The sequence below is a fragment of the Aethalodelphis obliquidens genome, unplaced genomic scaffold, assembly GCF_003676395.1.
Source record: "Aethalodelphis obliquidens isolate GAN/ISIS:26980383/991018 unplaced genomic scaffold, ASM367639v1 scaffold3, whole genome shotgun sequence".
NCBI classification, from domain to species: domain Eukaryota; kingdom Metazoa; phylum Chordata; class Mammalia; order Artiodactyla; family Delphinidae; genus Aethalodelphis; species Aethalodelphis obliquidens.
This window is the reverse complement of record NW_020837947.1, coordinates 11,603,304-11,615,536: the sequence shown is the minus strand read 5'-3', so window position 1 is coordinate 11,615,536 and position 12,233 is coordinate 11,603,304. Positions and strand designations below refer to the sequence as shown.

At 41.0% G+C, this 12,233-nt stretch overlaps 2 protein-coding genes across 14 annotated transcripts in view; one reads left to right on the top strand and one right to left on the bottom strand.

Moving 5' to 3' along the window:
- The window catches only part of TIAM2 (TIAM Rac1 associated GEF 2), a 240,784-nt gene extending 239,814 nt beyond the window's left edge, over positions 1-970 (top strand). For 11 of the 12 annotated variants that reach the window (XM_027082682.1, XM_027082702.1, XM_027082675.1 and 8 more), the window contains one exon: positions 593-968. The gene's annotated coding sequence lies outside the window, so the exon portion shown is untranslated. Of the gene's footprint in view, positions 1-592 lie in introns of all 12 variants that reach the window. The other variant, XM_027082692.1, reaches the window with a different exon arrangement.
- TFB1M (transcription factor B1, mitochondrial) overlaps positions 1-12,233 on the bottom strand; it is a 58,831-nt gene that overhangs the window by 5,522 nt on the left and 41,076 nt on the right. The gene's annotated exons all lie outside the window — the stretch shown is intronic.

The window sequence follows — 12,233 nt, the reverse complement described above, 5'->3', positions numbered from 1 at the left end:
TTTAAATGCCCCAGGAGGCACAGGCAGGATCCAAATAGACTGGAAACCACCACAAATATTACTGTTTAAGTGTCAAGCTGCTAGCCGGTGGCTGAAATTCTTTATCAGAAGATAAAACTTTTCAGGCATATCTGATAAGAGATTTATACCCTGCCCTATTCTAAAAATGGACTCATGGTGATTCACAAGGATCTATTCAAAATAACAACAGAAAAATACTGAAAGTAAAGACTAACGGAGAAATGGAGTCAAAGCAGTTATCGCCCACACAAAAGCCTGACAGAGACCACGGTCTAGGAAATGGGAAGTGTATTCATAATTTACAAAAGCTTTGGTCGCTAAGGGATTACTGCTAAACCTGCTACTCAGAACATCACACAGACTCTACAAAGGCTAAGCAAGTACAGCAATTTATGAAGTGTGGGTTGTGCCACTGCTTTTCAGAAGGAATTCTGTATTTTCAAATTCCATAGGGGTTATCATGTTCTCTTGGGAGGACTCACTCCTAAAGCTCCTTGTGGCTACAAACTTCCTTAAAATGGGCCTGTAATATATGAGGATGGGGAAGTTTTTGTTTTGTTTTTGTTTTTAGGTTGGAGGGAAAATACTGGCACGTGACGTGAGACCGTGTGGACGAGACGGACCAAAGATGGCCAACCGGGACGGGCTTCCAGAGGTGTGAGTGGCGTTTCTCCTGCGGGGTCTGAGCTGCCTCACCACGAGCTGCCCCACCAGACCTCTGCCCCATCGTCAGTCACTGAGGCTGGCAAATGCTGGGAATGTTCTAAGCAGTCGAGTGAAAACCGCCAATGGAGAGGACTTTCCGCCTGAAAATGCTCCCCGAAATGTCCCTCAGCCTTCAGACTATTTTAGCGACAATTATACACCTTTGGTGGAAGAGATGTTATTCCACTGCAGAGAGTGACCATCTCAATGTTCTTATTAAACTTTAATAGTTTTTCAAATTGTGTTCTATGTGTTCCTCCAAGTTCACTAACAAATAATTCCTATGGGAAAGTAAGTGTTTTGGTTAAAAGGCCGGGACTTTCCTTGGACCATCACAAAAACACCATGGAACAGGGTCCAGGGGTCCCAGAGAGGTTTGTGGTCAGTACAGAGAGGAGAGCCCCTGGAGAGCACATGGGGCTGGGGAACCACTCTAGGGAGGGATGAAAGATGCTTCACGTGAGAGCACTTCTGTGGAAGGGAAAACAGAAGTGAACTCAACTGTTCTAGACCATTCTCTTGACTTCGCCCCACCCCTTTCCACCATCTGCGCTCACTGGCATTCCTGTCCCACCTCTCGTGTTCCGCCAGCCCTCTATGACTCAGGTCCTCCAACCCTTTCAATCCAATCCTTCCAAGTTAGTCAGTTCTGACAGGATTCTTCCACAGTGAGCAGCCTGCCAGTCTCCAGAGAAAATAATCTTTTAGTAAATTATGAGATAAAATTAAACCCTACCCAACCCTAAACCCATGAAATATTATCAAAACGCTAATGTTCAAATACTATTAAGACCAAAGGCACAAAAGCAGGGATAGATGCATTCTCCTTCCAGTACAGAAACTGCCACTTCCGGATTCTTTGAATTTAACATTTTGGCCTCATCTTTATTTGCCTGATTTTATTCCTTTGAGATACAGTTGATGTTTGCAAATACAGGCAATGTCTAATGTTTTCATTTAAATAAAGTTTTAAAACCCCGTATAAATACAGCAGCACCCCGTGTACACTGTAGCAGTAGACTTCTAAAGTTTGATTATAATTTTGATACCCAGTTAAGTTGGCTACTAGTGTCTTTTGGATAAAAGAAAATTTCCACTCACAATCAAATAGTTACTATTTAGTGGAGGACCACATAAAACTCGGCATCAAAAAGGCTCTTCCTGTAACAAGTCCTGCTTCTCTGGGAAACCTGTACCACCCTGTCTTCTACTCCTGCCTCCAAACGCACTTCTCAGAGTTACTCTGTATGACAGAGCCCATTTTCTCTAGAACCACAGGAAAGCTGCTCGGTAACTATGGTAACATACAAAAATGCTTTTTACTCATAAATGAATGCTTATTTAAAATTACAACCATTATTTTTCCTTGAGTTTTAAATCCATTAAACGGTTTGATTACAAAAAAGAGATCAGTACATAGGCACTAGATGCACTTAAAAATTCTAGTTTAAATGTTGCCAGCCCCTCTCCAAACTCAGCCTATCAGTATACCAAAATGACCTACTACGATGTCAAATTAGAGGGTTTATAGCGACTGTAAGTATTTGCCTCTCCAATCCACTATGAGGTCAGTGCTGCACAAAGCTCCGGTTATGCTTCTCAGCATGAGCAGCCCTGGCTGCAGGCAGGCTGGGGGCCAGGGTGTCTAGGACATGACTGGTTATGAGCTCAGAGCAGCACTGTGGGCTCACAGGAGAACTGGGGTAAGAAGCTATTCAATCTTAAATATTAGATACTGCTAACTCAGACCTTGAATCAACATGGTACAGGGAACACCAAAGACTGCGCAGCCCAGTTTCTGACTTTGAGATGATCATAATATGCCAAAGAGCTCAGTAACTACCGTATGAAAAGGTACAGAAACAATACTGGCCATTGTCGAAGAAAGGGTCTTCAACAGCTCCCATGGTGTTCGAGACCATTAAAGGATAAGCCAGTGGAGAGGAAAAACGATTAGGAAGTTACAGTTTACTTAGCCAAGATATAACCATAACTGGGAGACCATAGAAGGAATGATGAGAACAAAGAATGACTACAGGGAATAATCAGAAGGACTCCAAGAACAACACAAGAGGGATTCACAGTTCAAGGTGGTACTGTCTCAGACAGACTTGTGCAGACGGGAGTGGGAAGGGTCCAGCGATTCTGAGGTGGCCAGCACCACCTGATGGAACATGGTGTCAGGAGTTCGGGAGAGTCACATTCAGTGTCAGGTGAGATGAGAGTAAGGTGAGCACGCTGGGGGATGCCTGGTTCCTCCACCCACCAGTGTCTAGGTTACTCCTCAGGGTCCTACACCGAGCTAAGGACAGTCTCCACTAGAATGTCATGGGCCCTGCAGTTACAACTTCCCCCCAACAAGGGGAGCAGTCGCAAGTCACTGCTGCCTATGCTATTACAATTATGCATCTTGTAGAAAAACATTTACAAACATGCAGATCACATTTCCTAGAACGGTTTTATTCTGCCCATAATTCTCGTCCCAAGCCCAATTTAAGGACAGAATTTCCGCCGTAAAACCTTACAATTCAAACACTCCAACAACATTCCAGGTACTCCAAACCAAGGTATTCCATGAAGACTGACTGTTAGGACCTATAGTTCTTTCTTTAAAGTTTACAATTTGTGTTTGTTATTGAAACAATATTAATTTCTGCAGATGTTCCACCACACCTTTTGTCTCCCACAGATGTCTGAATGGTTTTTCTCTTTTCCTCCTTGGAATCATACAGAAAGAACAGATCTTAAACTGTCAGTGTTTCCTCTCAGAGCACAAGCATGTAAGAGAATGACAGGGTGAGCTGACAGCACGATGAGAAATAAGCCTAAGAGGTGCCCAGGGTGAGGGGAGGGGATGGAGAAAGCTTTTTACTGTGTATATTGTATATGTAAATATAGGTATGTATGTAAGTTATGCCTACTAGCAACAACAACAAGATGAATGAGCATCTCTTGGTCCCAAGAAAGGAAACAATTTCAGGGATGTGAACACTTAATTCTAAACAAAGTACAAGAGGGACGAGAACTCACAAACGCTGGATTAGGATTTTCTGTTATCTTAGCCTGTAGTTCCCCAATGAGCACAGGGAAAACACCTTTCTGAAACCAGGACCTTTCCCACAAACCATGACTTCGGTGTCTGTGAAAGGGCGGCACCTGGAGGCGCCTGTGTTAACTGTGCCAGGACTGTGCCCCCCTCTGTGTAGGTGGGGGAGGTCCCTGCCAGGGGAGGAGCCGCGCTGTAGCGGCCCAGGGGGCGAGAGCGAGGGCCCGACCTCCGGTTTCTCATCCACAGTACAGGGAAACTCCTCGGGGACGGTTTCAATCTAAGCAAACTCACAAGGTTCTCAATTGCTGCCGCTATAAATATTACTATTATGAAAAGATTGATAAACAAATATGGATGCAAATACATTCATTCGTAATGAGTCATAACTACCAAAGAGACACTCAAGTTGACTAGTCAGTACATCCCCTTCCTATAAAAACCACCTAACAAGCTCTGTTATGCTGAGAGGGTTCTGCAGAGGCACGGAATGGGAACAAACTCATACAGACGATGCTGCAATGGTCACTGGCCACTCACTGGCACAAGGTACAGGGTACCAGATGCTCCTAGGCCGTGTGCTCTCAGTACCCAGGCCAGCTCTCCATTTGCAGAGCTATTCTTTAAATGTGTTCATGTTGTCCAGCTCTTCCTGTTTCTGACTTGAAAGACATTGTGTCTTTTTAAAGATGAATGCCATAGCTACTGGATCTCCTCCTTTACCTGCTGATTTTACTAGTTTAACTCATGGAGGTTTGGGGGACCTCCTATGTATGTAACTGGAGGTATAAAAATAAATAAGAGAAATGATTAAAACTGATGCAAGCTCTCTAATTTGGCAACATCACAAAGTCCACATGAACCCACGCAGGACCCTAGAGTGTGGGCAGGGGCTGAAATGTAGGAGACCCAGTGGGCAGAGAGAGAGAGTCACAGGGAAGGAAGACAAAGAGGAAGACGGGAAGAGGAGGAGAGAGGGGTGAGCTGAGAGCCAGGCCCAGACGAGGGGTGTTCAGCCCACTATCTGAGATACTACCAATAAGTGAGGACGTTTTTTAAAAAAAGTCCTGCTCTTCAAAATAATGTGCAAAGAGAATGCAGTGGTGAGGCCACACTAGATACGTACTTACATTATTTACGAGGTTGAAAAAACTAGGCTGACCTGCCAAGTGTCACCACAAACTCCAAGACAGTCTTAATATTCTAAAAGAATGTGATAAAGACATAGAAAACAAATCCTCAAGATCCTTTCACATGAAGACATAGAAAGGAGCAACAGAATGTTGTCAAAACAAACAATAGAGCAAATGGCAGTGCAACCTACAAGCAGAAACATACACGACTTGCACAGAGCCATGGAGCCAGGATGGCCTCTTTAGACATTTGGGGACACACAGCAACCAGAGAATAGCCATCATTTTTAACACGGTCCTCATTATAATCAACTAGTCTACAAACTACCAATTCTAAAAGATAAAGCCTTCGGGCAGCCTAAAGCATTATTTTAGACTAAAGTAACCATAAAGATGGAGGAAGTAACGCACTGATTGTGCTCATAGCCGATACTGTTAATTTCCCACGACTGAGTAGGAAGAAAAACATTATTTTAAGATTAAATCAATCACTTTAAATTTGTGGGACTGGAACAGGTAACTATCTTACTTAATCTTACTCTGAACTTTAATTATTTTCAAGGTTGAAGAGAAAGCAAATGAGAAAAGACGCTGCTGTTTTTTTAAAATCAGAACCTTAACTTTTCATTGGAATTACGTGGGCGGCATTTTAAATACACAATGACTGGGCATCATCCCTGACAAGGGAATTAAGAGCCACTGGGAGGGGCCTGGGCCTCAAGGCTTTTCTAAAGCTAGATGATGCTCACGTGCCGGCAGGGGTGAGAGACGCAGGTCTGGAGAACTACTTCCCACAAAGGTTTGGTATTGTTATTACTTCTCAAATATTCAGTCAAACTACTGATTCTTTGAGAAGAAAAAGAAAAGCTTGTCTTGACTATCCAGAGTATCATCACTAAGAAAAACACACTAAGGGAATCACATGTAATTTTTTCTTAAAAACAGATAAATAAAAACATTTTAAAGAAAACAGATGGGACTGCTAAGTCACCGGCCAGCTACTCTGCAATCACTCATGGACTTGGCACGAGTGAGAAGCAAATGTTTATATGTAAAGCTACAGAGATGTCAGAGTTCATTTGTTTCCACAGCTTAATCCAGACTACCACTGAAAGGAACGACTCATTATAATGAGACTTAAAAACACATTCTGTTCTAAATGGGGGCAGGGCTATGAGTGTATGAGGGTTTCAAAAATCACAGTATTCTGGGCCTGAATCCCACATTCCTGCTACTTATATTATGGACCTTAGTCAAGTTATTTAACTTCTCTGGAGCTTAGTTTTCTCACTTGTAAAATTAGGACTTCTGTTATCTCATAGGCTTGTTTTAAGAATTAAATACCTCAACAGTACTTAGCATATAGGAAGCAGTTTATAAATGGTAGATATTATTATTACATCAAGATTATAAAACTAAAGAGTTGCAAAATTACTTAAAATGACAGTCTCTTAAAACAGGACAAAATTATACTTTTAATCATGTAAAGGTAATGTATTATTGTTATTTTATATACTCAAAATCAGCTTCTGAATTCATTCAACAAATATTTATCATACTCGACAATAAGGCAGGCACCACTCCTGGCCCAGGAGAACCTGGCGATTAACAAGACAGAAATCCCTGCCCTTGTGCGTTCACATTCTAGAGGTCTTCACCCAGAGCAAGCAGTAGAGGGGCTCAGACGGTAGGATACTTGACTTATTCTGAACTGTAGAAACAAAAGGATTTGTTGATTGAATGGCTCTTGGGTGTGGAATCAAGGATGTTCTTAAGATCCAGGGTCTACCAAATGGCAGGATGACACTGGGAAACTGGGGAGAACTGGTGTGGGGAAAGTCGAGAGCTCAGTTCTGTCCCTGATAGGTCTGAGATGTCTATCAGTGACGTCACACTGGCAGCTTGGACATATTCGGTTGGATGTTTAAAATTTTACAACTGTAAGATGCTACGGAAAAGCCCGAACGAACTTTTTGGCCAACCCAATACAAACTTTGGGTGTTTAGCGGGGAGGGCTGGAGAAGAGACATAAACTAAGGTAAAGATAAACAAACAGTTATCTAGGGAAGCCTCTGAACTTAAAATATTTAATTCTCTTTAATATCCACATTGGAAGTAGATAATAATGTCAATGAATTATATTTCTCTATACACCTCTACTTTCTAGCTCCTTTCTTATACAAGAAATTCTGCCTTGGGTTAAAGGCCTGTAGTTGATAAAAGTTCTTTGCGTTTCAGAAGTTTGCCTTTTTAAAACAGGCAGCTAATGTATTAGAATATAAGTGTTCTCATCAAGGCAGAAAAATAATCAAAAAGGTTTCGAAAACAGCAATGCACATTAAAGCATGCTTAACCCATTTACCCTCGGCAAGCTGCATTACGCTAGAGGTCAGAGCTGGGAGCAGACTGGACCCTCCACCGGCCACCAGTCAGCCTCAGCACAGGTGAGTCTGCACGACAGCCACAGCAAGGAGCAAAACAAGCCAAGGCACTGAAGGGACCTGGTGGATTTCTTGCTACAGCAGTAGTAACAGTGCTGTTAGTGCCTGAAATTCAACTCTACTTCACTCAGTACTTAGACAAAGAACTGTTTATGTATCTCGATGAAATTAAGTAAGTTTATAAAGCAAAATTACAACACTATGGCTAAAAACACAAATCCACAGGCATTAGATTTCTAAGAGGAGAAAACAATATGTATCTTGCTAAATGCCAGACTTAGAAAAGATGAAAACCAACTAAAAACAACAAAAAATCCAGAAAAATCCAGATAACAGAAACATGCATATTTTTTAACATCTTTATTGGAGTATAATTGCTTTACAGTGTTGTGTTTGTTTCTGGTGTATAACAGAGTGAATCGGCTATATGTATACGTATATCCCCATATCCCCTCCCTCCAGGTGGTCGCAAAGCACCAAGCGGATCTCCCTGTGCTATGCGGCTGCTTCCCACTAGCTATTTCACATTTGGTAGTGTATATATGTCAGTGCTACTCTCTCCCTTCATCCCAGTTTACCCTTCCCCCTCCCCTTGTCCTTAAGTCCATTCTCTACGTCTGTGTCTTTATTCCTGTCTTGCCCCTAGGTTCATCAGAACCATTTTTTTTTTTTAGATTCTATATGAAACATGCATTTTTATTATTCACTGCTTTTAAAGAAATGGCTAACATCTAACATGGCTATTAGCAGTTGTAAAATTTTAAACATCCAATCATAAAATTATCTTTTTCTCTCTATAGTGGCTATGAATGTACAGCTTGTAGAATTAACATTACTGAGGTAGAAAAAAAATGAGAACCCAAAGTAGATGAAGATGAAATATGTCTGTACCATTATTCATGGTCTAGAACCTCAGTGTTTGATTTTGGTTCATCTAATATTTTTCATCACATTATTTTGGTGTAATTTCTTTACAATGCTTTCTAAAATCTCTAATTTACTAAGTTATAATTTATTTGTTTTTAACATCTTTATTGGAGTATAACTGCTTTACAATGGTGTGTTAGTTGCTGCTGTATAACAGAGTGAATCAGCTATATGCTTACGTATATCCCCATATCCCCTCCCTCTTGCGTCTCCCTCCCACCCTCCCTATCCCACCCCTCTAGGTGGTCACAAAGCACCGAGCTGATCTCCCTGTGCTCTGTGGCTGCTTCCCACTAGCTATCTATTATACTTTAGAAATCTTTCTCAGTGGAAAGATTAATAGAAGAAAATTCAGGATACCGCCCCCCTGCCCCCGCCAAAAAAAAAATACTTGTAGGTTTACTGCTCAGATTCTAGTCAACAGCTGTTGCTGGGTTTTCTTTCTACTTTTATCAAGATATATAAAAAACTGTCTTTTGAATGTTTAGTTTGAAAGTTACCAATTTTGTGAATCTTGATTTCAGACAAGTCAGAAGCACCAGAATAAACAGACAGTCTCAATTAACTGTCACTTGCGAAGCACAGTCTAGTGAAAAATATTTCAGACCATATTCTTTCATCGGGGACATAAAATAATAAACGGTATCCTCCAACATAGATAAAAATTCAGAAGTAAATTATAACTATGGACTAAAACATAATATTAAAAGAAAAGAAAGTCTTTTTGTGAGCACCCAGATAACTCCCCCTCTGTATATAGTGACACAGAAGCATTTTCAGCTTTCAGGTTTCGACAAATCCTGTTGTAACAACAGCTCCCTCCCTCCCCCGCCTCTCTTTTCTGAGTTTTCCCCCAGCTCAAAAAATGAGATGGGGAACCCGGTATTTATCTCCTGGCACCACCAGCAGTTTTCCCTGCTCGGATTTCTACGTTGCTCTTCATTTGCTACTTGCAAGTTAACCTACTGGAGCTTCATCACTAATATTCAGAAGCTGTGAACTGAGCCTCAGGTATGTGGCTCCTCTTCATCATGTCTTACTGGGGTTCAATTGAAGACAACTGACAGAAGAGAGTTAAGTCACTGAAGGCTACTGACAAAAGGTATGGAAAACGAGAAGCTTCCACAATGCTTCGGGACCTAAATATAGATCTTCAAGTATAACTCGGTTTGAACCGTACATTGTAAATCTGTTTTTAAATACTAGATTTGATATAAATAAATCTTGTCTGGAAAACTGACTTTACATTTTAACGAAATCCAGTTCAGAATTTCTTTGGGAAATAGCTCATAAATTTAACATTATAGGTTCTGTTCTATACGCAACAGATTTTAGAACCACGAGAGAGTTCTCATTTAGAACTGTTTTCCATGCTTACTTTCACAGCATGTCACCACCATCACCACCACCGCTGAAACAAAGTATGCCTTTATTCTCTACGAGACAGAAATCTGAGAGAACAGGCCACAAACTGTACCATGCTTGTGGCTGGAGGGGGAAAAAAAAAAAGATTTCACAGCAATATAGCTAAGATGCCAGTATATTTTTATAAAGGGAAAAGAGTGACCTTCATTTTGGAGAACAAGTTCTTTCTGCATAAGTTCTCCATGCAGAAGAAAGCACTTAAAGTCCACTATTCAATAGTAAGTGGGCACCATGCTAACTGAACGCAATGTCTTATTGTTTACGCCGAGTTTGGCCATCTGTAATTTATCACTGCCAGCACTTGTTAATTAAGATGAACAAGCTGTCTCCAAGTCTGAATTACACTGGAATTTATAAAATGTATTGGTTAATGGGAAGAAAAGAGTTATAATTGGGAAGCTGAGCAGAGACTGATCAACACATAAAGGTTACTCAACCAAAGTAAAAAGAAAGAAAGGAGATGCTCGCAGGGAATGCTAACAGCAGTCTCGCTCTTGAAGAAGCCCTTAAGCCGAAAATGGTCCGGGAAGGCAGTAATTGAGTGAGCTGGCTGGAGTCTGAAATGTTAAAACCCAAACCTGAAAACAGCTATTATGAAACTATAAACATGTGCTTCATTTTTTTTTCTAGAAACTTTAACTTTCGTTCTGTCTTGGTCTCAGATATGAAAAGAAATTTGGAAAACAGAAAAAGAATGAACTGTAGGATGACAGGCAAAGCCAAGGCACTTTGATGCTTAGAGCGAAACTGACTCTAAGAATTCAAAACCTCAGGGAAATCTCCTGAAACTACAGAATTTATGTTTTAAGATTATGAACAAAAGTAGAACAATGGAGTTCAGATAGCCCAGGATTTAACCTCTTAGGGCATCAATGTTGGAACTATATTAAACTGTGCAACTGTATTAACGTAACGCAGGCACGGATTCACATCACTGCAGATATTTCACAAAAGCCAGGCATCAACCTCCCTGGGGAGTCTCTGAAGCTACGCCACTTGCTCATTTGCTCTATTAATTCCCTCTGGAGTCTTTTTTTCTGTGTGAGAAAGGGAGTGAGTGAGGGGATGGTTAACGGTGCTTTGTCTCTAGATGTAGCATTCTCCCTGCTTCCAACAGGAAGTACACAGGAGGATTTCACCCGGAATTGCTGTGGTAAAGGGGGACAAGGGTGCAAGGTGCAGTGAGGTGGGAAGAGGTGGGGAAGTGGGCACTGCCGATCTTGCCGCTGAGGTCTGTGTGGCGTGGGGCGATCTACTACCTAAGTGTCCTAATCTGAAACAACACTGATGGCCAAGATTACATCTATGGTTTCCTTCATCTCTAAGTTCCTATGAAAACAAATGAAATCGGCCTAAGGAAGGAAGAGAAAAAAAAAAATCCAGATGTCATTAAATATCAAATGTCACGTGACATAATATAAATTTTAGAAATACTAATAACAATGTCAATTGTAATTTACTGAGTACCTTCTATGGGTTAGATATTGTTCTATACCATTTAAAATTCTTTCATGTATATGAAACTCCATGATATAGATACTATAATCCTCCCTGCTTTCCAGAAGAGAATACTGAGGCACAGAGAGGTTCTGGAAAGCCAAGATTTGACCCAAGTGCTTTAGATTCAGAGCTCATACTGCCTTTTGTGACAAATATATGAATCATGATAGAGCCATTCTAATACATCACTCAAAAATTCAGAAACACAAAAAGGTCAATATTGCTGTATTTCAGAAACCATTATATTTTCCTCAAAGAAGGCAGTAAGTACTGCCTGATTAAAACACAGCACGTCACAAAGGAAGTACTATCTATTCCCTCTTACTAAACGGAAGGAAGGGAGGGAGGGAGGAAAAAAGTGTAAATTATTTTTGAATCTCTCTCATACAAATAATGATGTGGTTACTTCTGGTATGTATTTGCAAGATTCAATGTCACTACTTCTGAATCGTTTTGAATAACCGGTTTTGCAGCAGACTACTTCATTTGGGTCAGGGAACGATTCTGGTCCCAAATAGAAAGGATCTCACATTCTCCTAAGCAAAAGACAGTGGCTTAATTGTTTCAGTTTTGAGTAAGCTGTACCTGAAGGGAAACAACTGCTCACTTAGGTAAGGATTTTGCAAGCTGGAAATTAGAGATAATCATGCCAGTGACTTTGATTTCTTTTACTACTTTCTTCTCCTTCTTAAACAATTCACCTGGGCCACGTGAATGACACATGGAGAGTGTCTGATACATTTTAAAAAATAAAATCATTTTTTGAATGCTTCAAACTTTTCTAATATATATTTATAAATCCTTTTTAACAGGTGGGTTTAAACTATTCTTCCTTATTACCTATAGAGTATTTTAACTAGAAATAAGTTTTTAAAACCTGTAATACTATTAAAATTCTATATCAGGGCTTCCCTGGTGGCGCAGTGGTTGGAAGTCCACCTGCCGATGCAGGGGACGCGGGTTCGTGCCCCGGTCCGTGAAGATCCCACGTGCCGCGGAGCGGCTCGGCCCCTGAGCCATGGCCGCTGAGCCTGC